The sequence below is a fragment of the Macrobrachium nipponense genome, chromosome 32 (genome assembly GCF_015104395.2).
Source record: "Macrobrachium nipponense isolate FS-2020 chromosome 32, ASM1510439v2, whole genome shotgun sequence".
Lineage (NCBI taxonomy): Eukaryota > Metazoa > Arthropoda > Malacostraca > Decapoda > Palaemonidae > Macrobrachium > Macrobrachium nipponense.
Genome location: NC_061094.1, coordinates 21,883,338 through 21,906,294, shown reverse-complemented (window position 1 = coordinate 21,906,294; position 22,957 = coordinate 21,883,338). Strand labels below are relative to the sequence as shown.

Sequence of the window (22,957 nt, the reverse complement as noted above, 5' to 3'; positions counted from 1 at the left end):
GATACAAGTTACTGACAGCTGTAATGAAACATACGTAATACGTAACGTAATAATACAGAAGAAGAATTCTAAAAATACCTATTTGTTGGCAGACTGATTTATTTTATATTTTCTGATATCTAATTCACAATTTTTTTTATAAATGTATTGCACGTACTCATTTCAAATAATTATTAAGTAACCATTAACTATAATAATAAAAAAAAAAAAAAAAAAAAAAAAGCTTCCAAACGTCTGTTTACATCCAGCACTTACTAGTATCGAACGATCGCCAAGCAATCACTTTTACACAGTAAGCCATAAATTTTCATTCTCTCTCTTCAACTACTGAAACTACCAAACAGTATGATAACCATTCATTTCTATTCTTTATTCTATCTTTACCTAATGTTTTTTTTCTTATTAAATGTATTGCATGAATAAGTTTTTTGTTTCAATTTACAGCAACCTTTTACCAATAGAATACTTAAAGCACAAGGGGTAGATGCTGACCAATAGGAGAGCAGGACCTTATGGGGTGACTAGCATCAGGAACCAATGGAGAGCGGGAGGATGGTGGCGAGTTTACTCAGTTGGTTCGGCGCGGGAGTTTTATAATTGTTCTCGGTGGTCCGGGCGAATCTCGGGACTTTACAGCAACAACCTTTCGTATCTTGAAAACTTTTCGTATGTAGAGCAGTAAAATTTTTCGTATTGGCTTTCGTAACTTGGATTTTCGTAAGTTGGGAGCCTTTCGTTATCTTGAGGTACTACTGTATATATATATAGATAGATTTTGTAAAATTTCTATGGGCCCTGATGGGTGTTTTGGATCATATAATTTTTTTGGAACTGGATGTTCTTTTGCTGCATTATCATCTTGAACTGATGTTGAGGCATAGAGATTCAGGGATAAAGTTCCAATGTCATCAACTGTGCCAAATTTTGTCCATCAAAGGGACTCAGGGGTACTAAAATCTTTAGTTGTATTTATCATAAAAATTAAAGAATAAAAATAATAATACATTTAGAAAAGGTATCATTGGCTTTTTGTTAAGTTAACCCTTAAACGCGATTGGACGTATTAAACGTCAACAAAAATTGTCTGTTGGGTACCGAATTGACGTATGAAAAGTTGACGCAAAAAGTTTTTTTAAAATTAGAGGAAAAATAGTATAGGCCTACTTGGCAAAAACTTTTGAATCATGCACCTTGAGGGATGCTGGGAGTTCACGGATCAAGCCTTTTTTTTTTTTTAACAATCGTTACCCAGGCGCGCTAAGCGCGAATTTCTTTCTTCTAGCACTAAAAAGCCATCAGCGACAACACATCTCGGAAATCATTTTGTCACCGACATAATTTTTGCACCATTTTATTAGCCGTTACATAGAGTTTTATATATGAAAATGTGCGCAATTTCATGTAGAATACAACAAAAAAAACAAACCCATGGTTGCAGCTTTTATCAGTTTTGAAATATTTTCATATAAATAACGATAAGTGCCAAAATTTCAACCTTCGGTCAACTTTGACTCTACCGAAATGGTTTAAAAACAGAATTGTAAGATAAAACTCTTATATTCTAGTAATATTCAATCATTTCCCTTCATTTACAACAAATTGGAAGTCTCTAGCACAAATATTCGATTTATGGTGAATTTTATGACAAAAAAAAAAACTTTTTCCTTACGTCCGCGGCGAGTGGTAACTCTTCCGAAAAAATCAGAAATTTTTTCGTCCGATTGTCGTAATGTTTGCACCGTTTTATATTAGCCGTTACATAAAGTTTTATATATGAAAATGTGCGCAATTTCATGTATAATACAACTAAAAACAACCCATGGTTGTAGCTTTTATCAGTTTTGAAATATTTTCATATAAATAACGATAAGTGCCAAAATATCAACCTTCGGTCAACTTTGACTCGACCGAAATGGTCGAAAAACACAATTGTAAGCTAAACTCTTACATTCTAGTAATATTCAATCATTTACCCTAATTTTTACAACAAATTGGAAGTTCTAGCACAATATATTTCGATTTATGGTGAATTTTTGAAAAAAACCTTTTCCTTACGTCCGCGTGGTAACTCTTCTCCCCGAAAAAAATCAGAATTTTTTTGTCCGATTGTCGTAATGTTTGCACCGTTTTATATTAGCCGTTGTTACATAAAGTTTTCTATATGAAAATGTGCGAAATTCGTGTAAAAAAAAAAAAACCCAAACAATACACCACATTTTTTTCTACCCCACACTGTTTTAACTCTTCACACTACACCACCACCAGAAATTTGCGTTGTCCGATTGTGAATTTGTCTTTTGACACACGTCCATACCCATTGTTTTCACATTGAACAATGAAAATTTTTGTCCTCTCCCTTTTTTTAAATCGTGTAAAACCCCAAAAAACAGACATTGTCTTTAAAGCAGTTTGCATATTCACTCTCGTCCTAACGATAAGTGCCAAAATTTCAACCTTTGTCAACTTTGACTCGACTGAAATGGTCGAAAACCGCAATTGTAAGCTAAAACTCTTACATTCTAGTAATATTCAATCATTTACCTTTATTTTGCAACAAACTGGAAGTCTCTAGCACAATATTTCGATTTATGGTGAATTTATGAAAAAACTTTTTCCTTATGTACGCGTGGGAACTCTTCCAAAAAAATCAGACATTTTTTCGTTTGAATGTCGTAATGTTTGCACCGTTTTATATTAGCAGTTACATAAAGTTTTATATATGGAAATGTGCGCAAATTCATGTAGAATACAACCAAAAACAACACCCATGGTTGTAGCTTTTATCAGTTTTGAAATATTTTCATATAAATAATGATAAATAGAAAAAATTCAACCTTTGGTCAACTTTAACTCGACCGAAATGGTAGAAAACTGTAATTGTAAGCTACAACACTTACAGTCTAGTAATATCCACTCAATTACCTTCATTTTGCAACAAACGGGAAGTCTCTAGGACAATATTTTGATTTATGGTGAATTTTTTTCAACAACTTTTTTTTACATCCGCATGTTATGAACTCATGCATCATATTGTGATAATATTTTCTGGCTGTGTTGCTTTGATCGTTTTACAATTTGTTATATACCAAAATCATTGCAATTTAGTGTACAATACAATGAAAAATAATTAACTCATTAGGTTTAACTGTTTTGCTTACAGCGCAATTTGTATACAATTATATATGAAATATTTATATATGATAATAATATTTTTTTTCATTTGACCTGATGGTTGCATACTAAACTTCAGGCAATTACAAAAAAAGGAGCCAAAAATGAAATCTTAATCTTGAAAATTAAGCGTGCTGTGATTTTTTGAAAAAAAAAAAAAAAAAAAAAAAAAAAAAAAAAAAAAAAAAACAAAAAAAAAAAAAAAAAAAAAAAAAAATTCTGCTTCGGCGCTCACTCGTGAACGCCACCGTCATCGGGAGACATTTTCGGAAATACCGCCTCGGCATTTAAGAGTTAAATTTTCCGCCTATGGCACAAATGAGAAAATGACTCCCAAATGTCTGCATCCCTACCCTACCCCAAAAGGTGGATGGCATAACATTGATTAGTATGGCCCAAGTGTAAGCAATACCCGCTTGGTAGGACTAGAGTATTACGAAAATACAATTATCCCCACCCTAAACTACTTCATGGGCAAACCGGACAGAATGCCGAAAGTTCTATCCTAGAAACCAGGGGCCCCCCTGGAATCCGTAAAAGCGATAAAGTTGTCCATGAACCAATCTAAGCATTTCTTTAGCAATAATGTTTCAAGATGTATTTATTTACATGAAAAACTGTCATGTGTATTTACCAACAAAAAAACAATCAAAATAAGTGTATTACTCCTTCCACCTAACCAAATAAGAGCCATACAGACAATTTTACAATTTGTTATTCACAGTGCTATACAAGACAATGAACAAAATTGTCCAAGAACCAATCTAAATTTTTTGAGCAATATATCTTGAAGATATGTTTATTTACACATAATACGTATAACAGTCCAAAACAGTGTTTGGACTGTTATACCTTCCACCTAACCAAACTAAGTTATACAGCTATTTTTACAATTTTTTTTACAATTTCTCGTTCACAGTTTCCAATGAACAAAATTGTCATAAACCAATCTAAAAAAAATTTGTTTAGCATTATTGCTTCAGGATATGTTTATTTAGACATAAAACAATTGAAAACTGTTAATTACTAAAATTTGATAAATCCTCAAAATTTCGCAGTCAGTATGCCCTTTCACTACCACAAGATACTGTTTCTGCAAATATTTTTGGTACAAGTGCTGTGCCATTAGCACCTCTATCAGGAGAATGATTACCCATTTCTCCTCTTGACACAGCGCCCATCTAAAACTAGACCATGTACGTACTACTAATGTTTATTAATAATGACTACCCCAATAGTGAAATTAATAAAGAAATAAGCATGGCATTCTCCCTACCCAGCACGAATACATCTCACACAGTGCATTTGAACTCTTAAATACTGAAGGGATTACTGCTGTCTTTGCAATATGTCTGTCAAACACCAAAAACCATCTCTTCTGGACTATAAAGCAAAATGATACTGAGCACCAAATTTTAAAAAAAAATATTGTGCAGGAACCTCAGAGAATGGACATAGTATTCCAATTTTGATAACGGGTTTGTCTTTAATCCTCATCCATTTTTTTTGCTAACGTTCTCACTTCTTAGCTAAGTCACCTGTCTAAGATACTACTACTACTACTACATTTTCAACCTTTTTCTAATAATTTAATCTTATCCCAACTTAACATGGATCAAATACACTTTCAGCCACACCTTACCATTACATTCATCCACTTTGTAAGGTACACAATCCTTTATCCAAAATTCTAAAAACCAAAAACATTTTGTTGAGAGTAAAGCATCTATTCATAAGTTTTGTGCTGATTCTCTCTCTCTCTCTCTCTCTCTCTCTCTCTCTCTCTCTCTCTCTCTCTCTCTCTCTCTCTCTCTCTCTCTCTCTCTCTCTCTCATTTGAGTCTCTTTAACCAATAGGTCTTAGCACATATACACACACACACCTTGTGTGTATGTTTCATAATGTTTAAAAAAATATGTAGTACAGGTAATACATCTTTGGAAAAAAAAATGTATTATCAAACAGAAATGGATTTACATTCCTCGAGAGATTAGAGATAAATTTTGTTTTGAAGGTGTGTCAAACACAGCATTAGTAAATATCTTCTGAAGCAAAAAGAAGAAAAAATGTTGCTGAAGTGTGTCTGAACCAATAACTTGACTCTCAAATGTAATGAGAAGGCATTCATTATCTATTCTAATGTATGTACTTGTCATCCAGAACCTATTCTTACAAAATTTGCATTTTGCACTAGGGATGTTAAGAGAAATAACAAAAGCTGAGGTTAGAGTGGCACTGGGTAAGATGGAAAATAGTAAAGTGGTGGGACCAGATGGCATACCTGCAGAAGCCTAGAAGGCTCTTGATGAGGAGGATTGACATATTGTGGCAGTTAATGAGGTTATGGAAAGTGAGACGATACCCGAAAAATGGAGAGAAAGTATATTAATCCCAATATCCAAAGAGAAAGGGGACACAGTGTTGTGAAAAATTACCGAGGATAAAGCTCATGTCACATACACTGAAGGTATTTGAAAGAATTATGGATGAAAGATTACGGCAGCAAGTTTCCATTGGTAGACAGCAACTAGGATTCATGAAGGTGCTTAGTACTGTGGATGGTATTTTTGCTTTGAGGCAAATTATGGAAAAGTACGGAGAGAAGCAAAAGGTCTTGCATATGGCCTTTATAGACCTTGACAAGGCATATGACAGAGTACCACGACAGGAAATATGGAGATGTCTCAGGGAGAGAGGAGTGATGGAGAAGTATGTCAGAATGATCAGGGAGATGTATAGAATGTAAAGACCAGCGTCAAATCTACAGTTGGAAGAACAGAAACTTTCCAAGTTGGAGTCGGCTACATCAGGGATCTGCTCTAAGCCCACTTCTGTTTAACATCGTCTTGGATGTGTTAACAGAGGATGTCAGGGAGAAGCCACCATGGTGTCTGCTCTATGCAGATGACATAATCTTGGTAGCCGAGAACAGGGAAGAACTGGAAGGGAAACTTGAAAGATGGAGATATGCCTTGGAGAGTAGAGGTTTAAGAATAAGCAGGAAAAAGACAGAATATATGACAACCGAATTGGATGGCGACCAGCAAACAACAATCAAATTAGGTGGAGGAAACATCAAAAGGGTTCATAAATTCAAGTACCTTGACTCAGTGATTGACAATGTGGGGAACATGGAAGAGGAAATTAACAACCGGATTCAGTGTGGTTGGAACAAACTGGAGGAAGGTGTCTGATGTCATATGAGATAGGAGTGTCCCTATAAGATTAAAGGGCAGAGTGCACAAGGCAGTGGTCAGACCAATAATGACATATGGATTGGAAGCAGCACCTCTAAAGAAAACAGAGGGTAGAAAGTTGAACGTAACCGAGATGAGGATACTTAGGTGGATGAGTGGAGTATCCAAAAAGGACAGGGTTAGAAATGAACACATTAGGGTACAGTAAAAGTCACTGATGCATCAAAGAAAGTTCAAGAGGCAAGGTTAAGATGGTATGGCCACCTGATGAGAAGAGAAGCAACACATGGCAAGAGAAGTGATGGACATGGAGGTGGATGGAACACGAAGGAGAGGAAGACCTAAGACCAGGTGGAGAGATTGCATTAGAGATGATATGAGGGAGAAGGGAGTATGGGAGGAAATGACACGGGACAGAGGTAGATGGAAGAGACTCATTAGAAACGGCGACCCCGAATAGGGATAAAGCTGGGAAAACGAAGATGTTAAGAGAATTTTGGATAACCTCGATATACTGATGGTTTCTTCCCATTGTTTTTTTTTTTTAGTTTCTAGTGTGTTGTCGCCCAAGATTAATAGATTTTATTGATTTTTATGTCAACGTAGTATCTTAGTAATAAAGAGCTTGTTCCAAAGAGTGGCATATCTGCAGATTTCAGTAACTACAGGTCAATTTCTATTCTCCCTGTGCTCTTCAAAGTTGCTGAAAAACTTATTTTTAAGCCACTATATAAATATGTTGAATCTAAAGGATTGTTAGCTGACAGCCAATATGCATATAAAAAAATCTGTTAGGTATTTGCAATGCTCTCTTACACTTGACATGTCATTTTGCAAGAGCACCCTGATAAAGGTTTTGAGTGCAGAATAATTCAAACAGATTTTAGTGCTGCTTGAGTTAGTAAATCATAAACTTCAAAATCTTGGAGTGGGTGGGTATATGTTTGGATTACAGTGGTCCCCCCATATTCACGGGGAAGCGTACCAGGACCCCCTGAATAGTTGGAACCCTATTAAAATGCTTAAAACCTCTTATTTTGTAGTTAAAACTTAAGAAAACCCACAAAAAATGTTTATACCTGGTTTTTTAAGTTTTATCACAAAAAGTGCATTTTATGATGAAATTGATAAAAAAACAGGAATTTGGGGATATTTCTCAGAAAATACCGCAAATAGGCAAATTTTCCGCAAACGATGCGGGGAAACATTCCAGAGAGAAATCAGCGAAGTGTGAGTCCGTGAATACAGGGGGGAGAGGTCCACTGTACTTCAAGATTTCCTTACACTTAAGCAGCTGTGAGTTGCTGTTGAAGGGATCTTTAGTGAACAAAGACCTATGTGTCCGAAGTTTCACAAAGTAGTTCTTGATCCACTATTATTTTTGGTGTGAACAAGCAGATCTCGTAATAAATTTTCCACCTCATCCTCCCCTTCAGGTTGATAGGATTTTTGCTGAATGAGTCAAAAGCTTTAACTATTCTAGATGAAATTTTGACTCATATTTTACTTTTGAGAAATATCTAATGAAAGTTTCAACAAATGCCATGAAACTTAGGTATTGTTTGTAAAAGTCTCATATATTTATAACAGTGATGAAATCAATGCAACCTGTTTTAGGTAATTTTTCCTTCTTCTAGTGTGGATGTCTACTTCTGCCAGAGATTTGTCTCTTTAGAATAGAGAGGTTTGCATGGGTAGGTTTGTCTGTTTTCTCAATAGTAATTACCAGTTTATGACTTGGCCACTAATGATGGATGGTCTCTTGTAAATTTTTCATTAGTTTGTATTTTAACAGATCTTTAACATTCACAATTGGTCCCTGAGCCCTTTTCCTGCCAAGAGCAACCAGACTCACTGAACAGCAGCAACAATATGCAATAGCTGTTCCGCACTGTCAACTTCTCAGTCCAGAGGTGCTTCATTCCTCATATCGTTGGACCATGGAACAGTATTAGAGGCTTCTACACTGCTAATCTGAGTCTTGAACTCATCATTATCTCTTCATCATCTGGCAAACAGTGTTTTTTTTTTTTTTTTTTGCTTTGGAATGCCATTATGGGAGATAAATGGGATCAACACAAAAAGAAATAAATTTTTTATCAATGAATGCCAAATGATGTTTCTATAATTTGCATAAGAGTTAAGTGCATTTCTGAGCTTGATCAGTGCAGCACCAGCCTTGAAAGAGGGAGAACATGATGCTCTATCAAAGGTGGTGTGATAACAGTACCAAGCAATTGAGCAATACCATTGGTGGTGCTTAACAGTTAAAGGCATCCAAAGGCTGGCTGTTCGGTTCAAGAGGTGAGTTTACACTCGCTACACCGCACTTGCATACATAAGACTCATCACCAACTCCTTCCAAATTCTTGTTAGGCCCACCAACTGGACTGCTCATAAAGACTCGCACTATACCACCAACTCACCAAGCAAAGCTTGATGTTTGAAGCCTGACCACTCTGCCAATGACTCGGCTGCCATCCAGTGAACTTTTTTTACTGTATTGCCATGGAATGGAAAGAGGAGATCCATTTTTTGATAAGAGTATTATCAGTATTATCCATGTTTACAGAATGTAAAACTAAAATCTATATTAAAATTAATGAACGTGACACCACAATGAAGAAGCTAAGGGAAAAGATAGTTTTGATTGATGACAAAATTACAGAAAATAAACAAGAAAATCCACACTATGTGGCCAGTACAAGAGAGAACAGAAATAGAAAAACAGTATTAAAAAATCAGGAGCTGTAAACAGATGACTTATAAGTTCGTAAGCTATGGTGCTATGATTCGCTATATTTCTTGCGAGATGATGATTCGAGAATAAACTTCACCATTGGAAATCAGAAGGTACGCATATTAGAAGTTATCGTTTAGCATAATGGATTTATCCCAAAATATAAATATTGGATTAATTTTGCTTTTTAATTTTTGTATATTTTTTCATTATTTTTTGGTAATTTTTTTTTTTTTTTTTTTTTTTTTTTTTTTAATTTTAATTTTTTTTTAAATGGAAAGGAAGGATAGGTTGAGATAAAATTGCTTTTATAATAAATATTTCGATGTTATAAATTAATAACTTTTTAAAATTATATGGTCTTTATTTCCTTTTATATGACTTAATTTTGCAGTCATACAACTTGTCGTTGTCATGATATTTCACCTTCATTATTGAAGTATTTTTCAAAAATAGTCCATTCTACTGAAAGCTCTTTGAAGATACTTCCAGAACTTCCTTTATTCCTTTTACTGTAAAAGCCAATCATTTGTCAATTTCCTCTTTTTCTTATCAAAACTGTACATTTGATTGTACATTTTGTGCTACAACAATGGCAGCACAGGAAAATTCTTCCTCGTCACTGCTCATCGTGGCTGTCATGAAAATAAGGCTACTGGTCACAGCACTCACATTATTGTCAGGCAATACACGCTGTGCAGCAAGTTACGGTCACCCAGGTAGCTGGGCAGAGGTGACGTATGAAGTGAGCTGTGAAGCCTAGTGTAAACTTGCCCTAACAAGGTAACTCATGGAGAAGCTTTGAGTGCTTAGAGGGAATAGAGGAATTTCACAAGATTTTCAAGATCTACAATGCTGACCCCCTCAGACTCACAATTCATGGATTTTTTCTATGAAACATATATCATATTATTCGAGAAATTGCCTATCCACAATACTTTTCCTAAGAAATTGTCACAAAATACTGTATTTTCATGCTGAGGAGGGGGAGGAAGAAGGACTTGTAGCCTCCTCACAAGTTTTTGAAAGTCTGACCATTGTAAGACATGTAATGTTTGACTTTGTTTTAATCTCAAATATACACCAGGATCTTGGATTTAAAGTTAAGGTATCTGTACTAACAGTTACTGTTCACCAGATGCCAAAGACTACTTGCACTTGAACCTAATCCAATAATTAGTCTTACAGTACAATCCCTCAAAACTGGCATACTTGGGACCAAAGGGTTGCCAGTTGCCTAACTTTGATAATAGTGTGAGGAGTAGTGCTTAAATCCATACACTTGATAAAAGAGTATGACAGCACACTCACTCACACTGATGCATTAGAACAGCAGACAAACACACTGGAACTATGCACAACACAGCTAACTGTGTGCACTTGCCTGCCTCTCTTTGAGTTATTACATATGAAAAAAAAAAAAAAAATTAAGACATTGAAGACACGTATACATGCAAGAACTGTGTAGTCTGACCTTCCTGTGATGCATATGTGCATGTAATACTCAGACTGAAATATATATACATGCAATAGTACTACATTGCTGTTTGGAAGTGCGGGCGGAGTCAGCATTCAAACCAATAAATCGAATGGTCTGCCCGCATGACTGTCTAGTTTACCTGTTCTCCACCAGGTGTGTTTCGAATGGTTTAGCTCGTCTGAATTCTCCTTGACAGCCCACAAATTGTTGTGGGGAGGCTGAGTGGGTCTACTTTAACAGTAGGTAAGTATCCAAATATTGAATTTTATTATGAAAATTTATATTACTTGAGATGAATCTTACCTACTGTTAAAGTTAGCTGATTCCCACATTAAGAGGAGGAGGTGGGTAGTGCAGCTAGACAAATTCCGCTGTCATTCGAGCTAAAGGTTTTCTTGCATGAAACCCAAAGCATTCACACCTGATATGGAATCCTTGGTTGATTTACTACCACCACCAGAAGTTGGATTCCATTCAGGGAGCAAGGCTCTCATACATATACAGCAAAGAACATCCTTGCAGAGAAAACCGCTTCGATTCAGCCAGAATGAAACGCATGTGGTATGAGGACCCCTGTGCCTAGGTCCGAAAGCCTATATACAAGTCACTTAGAATAAATACCTTTACAATATAAAGGTACGCTCTTATACAAAATTTGCACCTTCACGCTCCCCAAAATATAAAAACCCGGGATTTAAACAAAAGAGCCTAAAGAATTGCTCTTTTTTCGGTTCAGGAAAGACTACCCACTACTACTAGTAATGGATTAAGGGCTTTACTGTTTTCAAATATAATTCTGTATACTTCAGTTAGTGAGTGGGTAAAAACCAAATTGTACTTCTACTGTGCCACATCAATCCTACTGACATAACACTAAATGAAGTTACAACTGCTACTCACATTATGAATGTTTACCTTCAATACAGGTAGAAGATATGGAGCTAGTTCTCATGCACTACTATGAGATTCAGGTCTCTGTAAACACGGTTTTTGGACTTTGCTCCTTGTCAAAGCATCGGATGTAGCTGAAAGTTGACATATGTATATTTTACAACCACACACAAATTTTGTCAGCATTATCAATAACCTAAAACCCAGTAGTTTTAATTTTTATAGAGTAAAAATGATCTAGCCGACGCCATGGCCAATGATTACGAGCCAAGAGTCGAAAAATAAAAAAAAACACTTCATTACGTAAGCAAGGTAAACAAACACCTCTTGACTAAATGTTGCCCCGCCCATCCTCCAGACAGAAATTCCATCGGCTCTGAAACCCAAAGACTTTATGAATGGCGGAACGATACTAGATGTGGGGGTCGGGTGGTATCAGTGCTTGCGTAGTAATACTACTGTAGCAGTAGTGCCGCAACAGTATAGCAGTAATATACATGAATTACGTTTAGACCAACTGCTGGATCCTTGAGGATCATTTAGCACTTCTTACAACTACTCAAGAAATTAGTTTTTATAGCCAGAAGGTAAATTTGTTCTAATCCAACAATGCCCGTGGTAGCCTTCAGTGTTATCCTGAATTATAACGAGGCGAAAGTGGGTGGAGCCTCATGAAGTCACCATGCTGACGATAATTATTGGTGAAGGTTTAAAGCCAATATACGGTACCGGCTATTTTTTTTCAGTAAATAGGTAGATAGCCATAAATAAAAATTGCTTGACATTGGATATGCAGTTATCAAATCAAGCTTGTCTACTATGTTTTTGATAATTACCAACTATTCCCTACATCTTGTCAATCTGATTGTGACCTATAAAGTAGACTGTAATTTCTTTGGAAACTTATTTTGGGAGTTAGACTAATAATCGAAGTGTTTTTGCATTTATTAACATATTTTGTTGTTTGTTCATTATGCAATTATCAGTGGAGAGGTTCCAGAGTTCATAAAGGTGTACTGCTTTGCTTGTATTTAAATTGTATGTCATTGTTGCCAGAGGTTTAGCCTTTGTTAAGTATAGCCAATCATCCATCGAGAAAGAGGGAAGAAATGATGTCATAAGTTACGTAACGAGTGCGTTCGAAACCTTTTCTCTGAGTAAGTTGGCCCGTCTTCAAAAAAGGTCACTTTTACATTATAGTACCAAATTTATTCAACCTACGTAGTGCAGAATACACTCAAATTTATGTGTTGATATAATATGATTCTGAATAGCGTTATATTTATGAAATGCATAGATAAAAAGTTATTGCGAAAACCGTGTTACAGAGGCCCTGAATCTCATAGTAGTCTATCCAATACGTCACAGAGGACCTTGTGTTCCTTGACAAAGACGTTATAAGTTTCTAAAAATCACAACATAAAAGGTTAACTTTGCCTCTTCCAGGCTTAACCTTCACAAATACTAGGTTTTCTAAACCACAGAACATAAAGTTAACTTTGCCTCTTCCAGGCTTAACCTTCACAAATACTTTCTAGGTTTTCTAAAACCACAGAACAAAAAGTTACTTTGCCTTCAAGTTTAACCATTGACAAAGATGTTATAAGTTTCTAAAAATCACAACACAAAAGGTTAACTTTGCCTCTTCAAGGCTTAACCTTCACAAATACATTTTAGTTTTCTATTTTAAAACCACAAAACAAAAGGTTGATTTTTGCCTCTTCCAGGCTTAACCTTTGACAATTGACATTATGTTTCTTCCAAAACCACAAACCAAAGGTTAACTTTGCCTCTTCCAGTATTTACCTTTGATGAGATGTTCAAGGTTTCTAAAAAGGATGACAATAACGTTACAGGTTTAACCTTTAAAATTTAAATGCCCCAACAGGATAGAGAAGTTTCCTCTTCTTCCCCACTAAGGGGTTACATTGGAATTCTTACAAGGCACTTAACATCACCTCAGCTCTAAGGCAGAAAGCTAAAATAGCATTCCTTTACACCAGCTTAAGGGGACCGTCCGCTTTGTGTGTATTATTTTTAGTGTACAAAAATACATAATTTCCATATATGTTTTAGATATATATAATACCTTCATCATATAAAAATTTCAAGTCATTTGAGCAAAACTTTTAGTTTTATTAGCAAAAATTATAATTAAAAAAAAAATTAGGTAGCGATTTCTCCGCTAATATGACATCATTTGTATTTGAAAATCATACCATAAAAACACTACTTATATACGAATAATCTTATGTGAACAGAATTTTGATTTTTTTTTTTTTGATGAATTTTTCTTTATTTTTTTTGTCTACTCAAAAAATTAAAAAAAAGAAAGATAGAAAAAATTGGCTCACAAGGAATTATGGGATTTTTTTTTCCAATGATATTTCTCTCTAAAATTGGATGATAAGTAACTGAGTAATGGCTACCAACATGCGAATAAGTATATTTTTGAGTTATGAACTCCCAAAGATTTGCTAAGTAAATTTTCGCTTTTTTCTTATAAAAATCAAAACAACATTATCATAATTACTTTATTTGCACTTTTATTGTTGATTTCTACACCAAGGATCCTGGTCCTCCCCCTAAAAGTAGTATTAATACCCTAAGCGGGACACGAGACAATGATGTTGACAGCGTGACATGAGACAATGAGGGAGCTGATAACAATGAATTTTTGCGTTTTCTTTCAGCACACTCCTGGCCTTCACTAATTTTGCTAGACTTAGTTGCTGAGTAGCCTTCTTGATCTTTAGGTAACTTCGGCATTGCTATAGTTCACTAAGAAGTTATAAAAAACCATGTAATTAGCTAGCAACCAAACGCAAGTGCGTAAGTGCGTGCAAGATCTTTGACGTCGTCTGTTGAGTAACTGAGTCATTCTCTGAGACTCTCGCAGCGAGTCTCGCTTATAAATAACCGCTCTAAGCAGCTCGTCTCTCACACTACCTTTCATAGCTACCAGATGTATGAGAATTTCGAAAAAAAATCTAAAAAAATCGCTGTATATATGCAAAAATAAACACGCAAAAACGATCCTGTCACTCAAGTCATACAGACGACACAGTTACGATGACATTATCATTTAAAAACCGCTATATCTTCATTATTTGTAAAAATAATTGGCTGAAACTTCTGGAAAGCATGCATGGCATGTTTCTGCATAGATACAAATATTAACTCTATTTTTATTTTTTCAAGTTGACATGTCATCCGCCATAGAGACGGTCACCTTAAAGAAGGGTTCTAACAATAAATTTACTTATTAACCACTACTAGTGCTAAATAAAAGGTTTACAGTAAATTCAGGTAAAGTTTAGAGCGCATCTAAACTCCAGAGAGAGAGATTGATATAGAGATGAAGGGCTTCAATCTCAACACCTTACATTGCTGGTCCTCAGCAAGATCTAAAAGTACTTGATGCAATACCAAGGAAAGTACGTACTATGGAACGAACTAACTTTGGAAGTAGACAGTTGAAAGTCTTATTTGTCTCTAACAGAAAACATTGACGTCTACAAGGTTCCAGGAGCTGAAAATTTCTCTAGAATGGTACCCTCAGCAATAGACAGACCACTGCTTCGACCCCATGCCATGGTAGTTTTAAGGAAAGATAGGGCCTATGATAACTTGAAAATATTATATTTGGGAGGGGACATTCTAACATCTCCAAGCAGTTAAGGAGATGCCTAAGTTAATGGAAGTGTATGGAATTGTGTAGTAGAGTTGATTTCTTCTCAACGGAAGAATGATACGTCTACCAAGAGCATTGGAAATTCTGAAAATCATTTGCCCTGAGGCTTCAAGGGCTCTACAGGAGACACTAAGCAATTCTTGAACTTGAAAATGCTTAATAGTATTCAGGGTAGATACAAGGGGCAGGGCCTATTAGTCTGAATTTGGCAAAATTTAAGGAAAACATCCACTGCTCAAACCCGAGGGCCAACAAAGTAGTTGTATCCATTCGGATGTCCCTGTTCATTTACATGCTAGTATGTCTAAATGAGTGCTCCTTAAATCCCACACCAAGTGCCAAACTTACGGATGTAAAGGCCCTTGTAGGCAGTTTGTTCTTCTGAATCCCCAATTGCTAAAAACACTGTCCTTCCACAGAATTAATGCTCAAACCAATATGTTTTTTCATTTCACTCAAAGCAGCAAACTTCCCACAAAGACTGTTTCTGACCTGGAATAAACCTGCTAAACATCCTGATTTCTTTCCACTGCCCTGACATCTCAAAAGTTTTACCAGGTGTAGTGTTTGACCACTCTATGTTGCATGAAAGTGTGATGACACTAGTTAAAATGTTTGTGTTGCATGACAGAGGGAAAAGACCAAACCCTGGACTTACGTTTAAGAACAAAATGGACAATTCTTGGTTACAGAGTCCCTCCTACAGTCCTGGGGCCAAATTTGGTTTCTGGATTAGTACTTACAAATTTAATTAACTTTATTTGTAAGTCGTAATTCTTACGCTGAAACTGTACATTAATTGAGCATGATTATCTGAAAATATCCCTAGTAAGGCCATGTTTCCTAATGAGAGCACATGCCTATTCATCTTTGACCGACAAGCATGCATAATTAACCCTTAGATGCCAAGCCGATATTTCCGAAAGTGTCTCCCGTATGACGGCGGCGCTCGCAAGCAAGCGCTGAAGCGAAAAAAAAAAAGTTTTTTTTTTTTTTTTGTTTTTTTTTTTTTTTAAATCACAGCCCACTTAATTTTCAAGATTAAGAGTTCATATTTGGCTCCTTTTTTGTCATTGCCTGAAGTTTATTATGCAACCATTAGAAATGAAAAAAATATCATTATCATACAGTATATAATATATGATAGTGCAAAAAAAATTTCATATATAATTGTATACAATTGCGCTGTGAGCCAAAATGGTTTCAAGCTAATGAGTTAATTATTTTTTTGTTGTATTGTACACTAAATGTGATGATTTTGTATATAACAAATGTTAAAACGATCAAAGCAACACAGAGAAAATATTATCACAATATGATGAATGAATTCATAACGCACGGACGTACAAAAAAAGCAGTTTTCAAAAATTCACCATTAATCGAAATATTGTGCTAGAGACTTCCCGTTGTTGCAAATGAGGTAATTGATTGAATATTACTAGACTGTAAGTGTTGTGGCTTATAATTGCAGTTTTCGACCATTCGGACGAGTTAAGTTGACCGAAGATAGAATTTTTCTATTATCATTATTTATATGAAAATATTTCAAAACTGATAAAAGCTATAACCATGGGTTGTTTTTTGTTGTATTCTACATGAAATTGCACATATTTTCATATATAAAACTTTATGTAACAGCTAATTTAAAATGGTGCAAATATTTACAACAATCGGATGAATTTAGAATAACCAAACCGTGAGAGAGATAAAGTCAACATATCTAAATGTGCAAAACTCGCTACAGAGACATTATCATCTCAATAAAATGTCTATACAGGCGGTCCCCGGTACGACGGGTCCGGCTTACGACGTTCCGAGGTTACGACACTTTTTCTTAAATATTCATTGAAAAATCCGCCCTGGGTTACGACGCTTGTTCCGAGGTTACAAACACTGACGCTTCCTCCGACGCTCCGAGTTTACGACGCTTTTAAAAAACACATACTATGATAAGATAAGAATCCTTTATAGTTTAGCACAGTTTCTCTCTCTCTCTCTCTCTCTCGTCTCTCTCTCTTTGTTTTATTTTCCAACGAAATAATCACTATATGTATGTTTTTTAGTATGATAAATAAATGATTTACTATTTTCAAATATTAATATTAATTTATACAGCAATAATATCAATTCATTAAAGAAAATACCATAGTGAATTAGTAAGATTTTAGCTTATATTTAAAAAATTATGGAAGAATGAAGGAAATCCCAGTCTTCTTCAAGTAACTTCCAGTAATCTTTTCTGAGATTTAGGTACTAAAACTGTCAGATATATCAAGTTCAGTGACAGCCAGGAGGGGAAAATCTGGGGGAAGAGCTGCACTGTTGCAATCATGTGGTCCTGAATTCCCCCCCCCCCCCCCCCCCCTCTCTCTCTCTCTCTCTCTCTCCTCTCTCTTCCTCTTCTCTCTCTCGTCTTTCTCTCCTCTCGCTCTCTCTCTCTCTCTCTCTCTCTCTTCTCCTCTCTCTCTCTCTCATTTACTGAGACTCGAGATTTTTTATGTACTTGTACTATTTGTTTTTAATACTTTCAAATAATAATAATAATAATAATAATAACTGTAATTACAAAATTCATATGTGATAGTATTTTAAAGAAATACAATATGTACTAATCTATCCATGTCACTTTTAATTAAGGTTAACTCTCTCTCTCTCTTTTGCCACACAGATAATAATGGGTCATAGTGGTAACTCCCTCCCTCTCTTTCCCTGGAAGCGTTATAAGTATTTTTTGAGAGAACAGAGAGAGATAAACACTCTCTCTCTCTCTCTCTCTCTCTCTCTCTCTCCTCTCTCTCTCTCTCTTTTACCGAGATGAAAGAATTTTTATGGTACTAGTATGTAAAATGTTTATGATAATTTCAGTTATTTAATAATAATAATAATAATAAAACTTTAATTACAAAATTCATAATGGTCGTATTTTAAAGAGATGAAAATTACCTTTCCATTTCACTTGTAAGGATAATTCCTCTTTCTTACTGAGATGACGAGAATTTTTTATGTAGATGCACGTGTTTTATTATATTTTCAAATAATAATAATAATAATAATAATAATAATAATAATATAATAATAATAGAAGTAGTAATAATACGATAACTAATTTCAAAAGAAAATTCTTCCCTTTGTCTTTTTCTGTATCAATTTCCCCACCTCGACTCGAGTGACACTCGAGCTTAACAATGCCCATACAATGGTCAACGAATTTAATGGTTTTATGTAATCTCTCTCTCTCTCTCTCTCTTACTGAGATGATATCATTTTCATGACGTGTATGTAATAAGTTTATCATTAATATTTTCCAATAATAATACTAAAGTACAAATTCATATCTGAGTATTTTAAATACAATAATCATTCCATTTCTCTCTTTTAAATACTGTAAGGACAACTCTCTCTCTCGTCTCTCTCTCTCTCTCTCTCTCTCTCTCTCTCTCCGCTCTCGTCTCTCTCTCTCTCTCTCTCTCTCTCTCTCTCTCTCTCCTCCACAAGATACTTGTCATACATTTGGTGTTTCTATTTCTTCCTTTTATCTCTATCCCTCTCAGCAAAAGAATTGATAGACAGACAAACATAATTGCACAGTCCTCTCTTTCTCTCTTCTCTGGAGAAATATATGTATTTATGGGAGGGGGAAAAAGTTGCCTACAGACATTCATTTCAATCTATTAAACCGTAAGGAGTTATTTCTCTCTCTCTCTCTCTCGCTCTCTCTCTCTCTCTCTCTCTCTCTCTCTCTCTTCTCTCTCTCTCTCTTGTATTTTAATGAAAATATACAGTAATTTGTGAATACACAGTCTTGCACATGAAAAAAGTAAATTAGTTATAATTTTAGAGATACGGCCCTAAGACAAAAATTGCAAATTAGTAGTGAAATTTTCCGTGGACATATTTTCAAGAACGTCCTTCCAGCTTACGACGATTTTCGGTTTATGACAGGTCTTAAGAATGGAACCCCCAGTCGTAACCCGGGGACCGCCTGTACTTATATTATATTTTATTAAACCTATGCATGCTAACTCCTCAAACTAGGTGTTGAAGACGACAGAATGTACCTACAGAGTGAGCATTAACGCTTACCGAAATGATCCTTATGTGAACACTTTAAGGATCCTTAGGTGATCGCTTCAACAGTCCTTTGGCGAACGAGACCATGAAAAGGGCGAAGTAGGTATTGGAGGGCACAGAACCCCATCGTCCCAAGATCCAACCTGGTTCCCTGACAGCAGACATAACCAACTGTCACAGGGCAGTCCTAGGCTCGGGCTACGTACAGACTAGGGCACCAACACCTTACTTCTAACAGGGAACGCAAAAAAGAGCGCACATATGGAGGGATTCGGAACGTTCCCATCACGAACTCAGTTCAACTTGTATTAGAACTAACTTCTTGTTACGCTTTTCCTGAACCAAATGGGGAGCAGAAGGCAGGGCTACAAAGGAAGTCAATACTAGCACTACCAAAATGCCTAGTCTTGAGTAGGGATAGCCTGACAGGGTTAAGTCCTAACTCAACTAATTGCTTTCATAATCTATTAGTTACCCGTCTTTCCTATATCTGACATATTCAGGCATAAATTTCTCAGAACAATTCTCTACACTCTTCACATTTAGTAGTTCCAAGATCACCTGTACCCTTGCAAGTACAAACCGAATGTTGATCAACTTTCAATTTCAATATCCTGGTTACATCAAAAACATTCCTACATAGCCTGATGTTATTGGTTTTGCTTCCAGTGGAAGATATCCTAGGAAAATGAAATTACAATACCGTAAACAGGTGTAAAACGGCCAAACTTCATAGAATACCAACAATCGCCTAACCGCAATGGTGGCAAGGAGAATTCTGACAAGAGCTAAAACATTCAAAACATACCTGGTGGACAACAGGTAAACTAGACAGTCATCCAGGCAGCCATTCGATTTTTTATTTGAATGCCGACTCACCTAATTGGTGGGGAGATATAGCTAACTTTAACAGTAGGTAAAATTCATCTCAAATAATACTGCATCAGAGAGAGAGAAAGGGATGAAGAAACAGTAAGGGTATAATAATAATAATAATAATAGTTTATCCAGACACCTGAGTCATGATGGATAAATGTGCAAATAAAAATGCAGACTAGACTTAAACTTTTAAAGAATCTCTTACTTTTTAACCTACAATTTTCTCATTGCTTCCATTTTGTTCACAATTTTAAGCACTCATAAATTCATTGTCACAAACAAAGTTATACTCTCATAAATTCATTGCCACGGGCAAAGTTATCCTATCCATCAGAAGTATTACTTATTATAAAGTAAAATTAAGTAAGACTTAAGTAGTACTTTATATAGTGTGCTTGTTTAAGTTATAGTAAAATTTAATTTTATACTGCAAAATCACTTGGTTTGAGAAACACTGCAAGACTAGGAAATCTAAAAATAATTTACCTGTTCATCGTTGACTCCATGTACTTTCCGGCACGCATGTCATAAAACATGATGGCTCCTACTCCAGTCCCTATGGTTAAAACGTCTCCATGAAAGCTGACTGACCTTATTCCACAACCCGTAATTCTAGCATTAACCTTTGAGGAATAGAAAAAAATTAAAGATATACTTCAAGTATATAATAAAGCTCAGAAAATACCAGTAAATCAGTCTTAGGCCTAAATTAATGCACATGCTTCTTTCAATCGCAAACAAAATACTGTACATAATGTAAATCATTTACAAAATTGCAGGAAGACACATGATTCTTATTTATTATTACAATTAACAATTTTGATACAGAGATAATATTGTTAGTACTCCTCAAATAACAATTTGTTGAAAATTGTATTTTTCCTAACTATACAAACCTGAGGTCCTTTAACTATAGGAAGGTACTTAGCGACAGCTGAACCGGTCGTAAGCTTCGAACAAGGGGGTTCGGTAGTTAACTACTTGTCCGGCAGTTGGCGGTCAGCTCAACTTCGAGAGAGGAGTCACTTTGCTTTAGGCCCAAGAAATGCAGAGTGAGGGGTGGCATGAGGTGGGGGACTATGTGTAAAGGACCTCATTGTTTGTATAGTTAGGAAAAATGATATTGTCATGATACAATAAAGTTTTATACATACTTACCTGACAGATATATACTTAGCTATAGACTCCGTCGTCCCCGACAGAAATTCAAATTTCGCGCACACGCTACCGGTAGGTCAGGTGATCTACTGCCCTGCCCTGGGTGGCAGGACTAGGAACCATTCCCGTTTTCTAATCAGATTTCTTCTCTTCCACCTGTCTCCTGCGGGGAGGTTGGGTGGTTCCATTAATCGTATATATCTGTCAGGTAAGTATGTATAAAACTTTTTTGTATTATGACAATATCATTTTTATACATTCATCTTCCCTGCCAGATATATACTTAACTGATTAGCACCCATTGGTGGTGGGTAAGAGACAGCTAACTACTGAAATAGACAGGTAAACAACAGATGTTGTAGGTATTAATAAACCTTGGTTCCTACCTGATTAGGCGGAAGACTTCGTGGCTACTGCCCAGGAGTCTGCTTCGCCTCAAGAGCCTCACGCGATATTGATCTATGGCTAAGAGTTCTTGTGGGTCTGACAATGGGGTCTTATCCACTTACTCGGCAGAGCCTAAAGGCCTTTGTCATTGGGTTGCTATTCCACTAACATGACAATACACCTTGTTCAAGGAGCACAACACCGATCCCGATCACCTGATCCTAACATCCATTTAGTTATTCTAAGATTGGAAGGAGTTATCCCCAAACTCCTTACAAACAACCAAAACTTGAAACATAATACACATACATTTATAACAAAACACAAAAAAAAAATTTTGTACCCCCCTACTAGCCATACATACCCCTGGTCCCCTACCAGCAATGACACCAGCCGCCCGTGCGACATCAGTACGCTTGCTAATAGGAAACCAAGCACATATCTGACAAGAGGGTTTATGTACATTTAAGATAAAATATATTAAGGATCAGTCTTTGCTCCAAGTCCCAGAACTGTATCTGCTGATACAAATGGACTGAGAGAGAAGCATTTCTCATGAGGTCACTTTCACATCCTTCAGGTAATGAGACGCAAACACTGAATTGCATCTCCAATATGTAGTCTCAATGATATTCCTGAGAGACATATTCTTTTGAAACGCCAGCGACGTTGCTACTGCCCTTACCTCATGAGTCTTAACCTTTAGAAGACCGAAGGATTCATCCGGGCAGTTCTTGTGCGCATCAGTAATCACGCTTCTCACAAAGAAGGCCAAGGCGTTTTTAGACATGAGTCTTTTGGGGTTCTTCACAGCACACCAAAGACCTTGTTGACAGCCTCCCATCTGCTTCTTCTTCTCTAAATAAAATTTAAGAGCTCTAACCGGACAGAGAGACCTCTCTATCTCTCTGCCTACGAGGTTAGATAGGCCTTTTACCTCAAAGCTCCTGGGCCAAGGTTTTGATGGGTTTTTGTTTTTCGCTCAGAAATAATGTCTGGAACGAACAGATAGCCGCATCTCCTTTAAACCCCACTTTGGAGTCCAGAGCGTGCAATTCGCTCGTCCTCTTGGCCGTCGCGAGAGACAACAGGAATAAACATTTCCTAGTGACGTCGCGGAAGGAAGCCAGATGTAGAGGCTCGAATTTGTCCGAGGCAAGGAATTTCAGGACCACGTCCAGATTCCAGCTAGGTGTTCTCAGAGACGCTGATTTCGAAGTCTCGAAGGACAGAATCAAATCGTAGAGATCCTTGTTCTCTGCAATCTCTAGCCCTCGATTCCTGAATAC

The 22,957-nt window shown here is 36.2% G+C and overlaps 1 pseudogene; it reads right to left on the bottom strand.

The window, feature by feature from the left end:
- LOC135207269 (DDB1- and CUL4-associated factor 12 homolog) overlaps positions 1–22,957 on the bottom strand; it is a 118,676-nt pseudogene that overhangs the window by 10,690 nt on the left and 85,029 nt on the right.